The following is a 1,873-nucleotide window of genomic DNA, read 5'->3' as shown; positions in this document are numbered from 1 at the left end:
CCCTGCCTTGAGGCATCGTGCCTCAAGGCTTCCGCCCTGCCCTTTCCTGCCTCGAGGCGCCCCACCTCGCCCACCCAATGCCTCGTGGCACGGCCCCACCCCAAGGCTTTGCAGGCATTGAGGCCTTGCCCGCCTCGAGGTACCTTGTCCCCCCCGAGGCCGGCCTTGTGATTGTTGATGATCACGAAAGATTTATAACAAAAAGAAGCAAGAACAAAACTGAGTTGGGTTGAGAGTAATTCAAACCTTTCACAATGAAGGGAACCAAGGGTCTCGTTTTATACCATCAATCTTGATCATATGCATGTACATGGTTTTTGAGTAAGTCACTAAGTTTCACAAATTAATCAAGAAAAAGCTGATGAGAAAAGGAACACTTCTAAAATCAAGGAACGAGCAGAAGACATGTTTAACGCATTTCTCACATTTAAAATGATTACCATAAAAAGGATCTCTATAACCAATCTGAGAAATTTGGAAGGATTTTAGTCTATATTGAGCAATCAAACTCAAAAAAAATCACGTTTTCAGTTCTGATGACTAATCAAAAGCCAACTGATCATGGTAAAAAGGATCAATGAATTAAAATGAAGACAACACCCCTCTGCTTAGCTCTTTCTGATTCAAGTTTTTGCAGATAAAACAAATATAGATGGTGCTATTAATGTGGAGGACATCAAGAATGGGAAAATAATATAGCTACTTAAGGAAAATAAGATTCCTTATAACAACAACTAATTACTAAACCAGGACTACAAATGTAAAAGTACATATTTGCCTCTTAGCTCGCAATCTAAAGTTTAAATGAGAAAAGGGTTTTAGGGGATAGCAGGCCAATCAAATAATGACAGGTTGCATGTACAAAACAAGATGAATGCACTCTTAAGAACTATTAAGAAGTAACTGAATGATTCGAACTACATATGCATCTTACCTCTCAGGTGCAACATAATTTAGAGCAACAGACCCTAGACCATGTCCTACACATAGACAAGAAGTATAAAAACCATTCTCATCAAAATATACCTTTGATTGCCAAACTTGCTTTCCCCTCTTTGTCATGGATCCTGTCCAGCAATTAAATGAAGAACTCATGAGCATCTTGCTGCACGTAGGTAGCATGATTTTCCAAATGTTGCCACCAACTGCAAACATAAATTGTTCAATAAAAAAGAATCACTACATAGGTCTTCACCATGTCAAGTCTCTAACGAATGTTAAGAATTTCCACGTATAAACATCCGATCTAAGCTGAAAAATTATGATATCTTACTACAGCATAGAGATTTTTATTTTGTCATTATATGATAATTGTAAACTTGCATATAGCCCCGTTATAGAAGAAATGCATCAAATAACAGCTATGGGGATTAAACATCTTTTACATTTTTGCAGATACTATTATAACCAAGATCTTATCAATAATTTAAATGGCAAAGACAAATAGAAAGCGATTTGAGTTCACTCATAGGAGATAAATCCGACTAACAGACACAGACCTGTAAAGAAACTGAGTTGGACTTAAGGGGTCAGATCACAAGAAAATACAGCTGAAAACCTGAGATCAATGTCGCAAGGCAGACACAATCGATCCGAGGAAATCTTTCTGCAAATTTCTCGGTTATGTCCCCCCATAGACCCTGCCTCGAAGCATCGTGCCTAAGGCCCACGCCCAACTCAAGGCACCGCTGTTCCCCGAAGCCCCACCCTGCCCCCGCCCACCTCGAGGCACCATCGTACCCCGAGGACTCACCACCCGCGCGCCTCGAGGCACCGTCGTGCCACGAGGCCCCACCCATTTTCGCCTCGAGGCACCGTCGTGCCCCGAGAATCAGCCCCTCACCTCGAGGCACTGTTATGCCTCGAGGACAAT

General features: G+C 41.7%; 1 protein-coding gene across 9 annotated transcripts in view; it reads right to left on the bottom strand.

Moving 5' to 3' along the window:
- LOC102578179 (ARF guanine-nucleotide exchange factor GNOM-like) overlaps window positions 1-1,873 on the bottom strand; it is a 17,348-nt gene that overhangs the window by 3,425 nt on the left and 12,050 nt on the right. For 3 of the 9 annotated variants that reach the window (XR_001471776.1, XR_001471772.1, XR_001471778.1), the window contains exon 7: window positions 1,027-1,145. The exons of 3 other annotated variants lie outside the window; for them this stretch is intronic. The gene's annotated coding sequence lies outside the window, so the exon portion shown is untranslated. Of the gene's footprint in view, window positions 1-246; window positions 330-643; window positions 935-1,026; window positions 1,146-1,873 lie in introns of those variants that run through there. 3 more of the 9 variants (XR_001471774.1, XR_001471773.1, XR_001471779.1) reach the window with 3 other exon arrangements.

This window comes from Solanum tuberosum, unplaced genomic scaffold, assembly GCF_000226075.1.
Source record: "Solanum tuberosum cultivar DM 1-3 516 R44 unplaced genomic scaffold, SolTub_3.0 scf00429, whole genome shotgun sequence".
NCBI lineage: Eukaryota > Viridiplantae > Streptophyta > Magnoliopsida > Solanales > Solanaceae > Solanum > Solanum tuberosum.
Note: the sequence above shows the minus strand (reverse complement) of the source record. Positions and strands in the feature narration are given on the sequence as shown.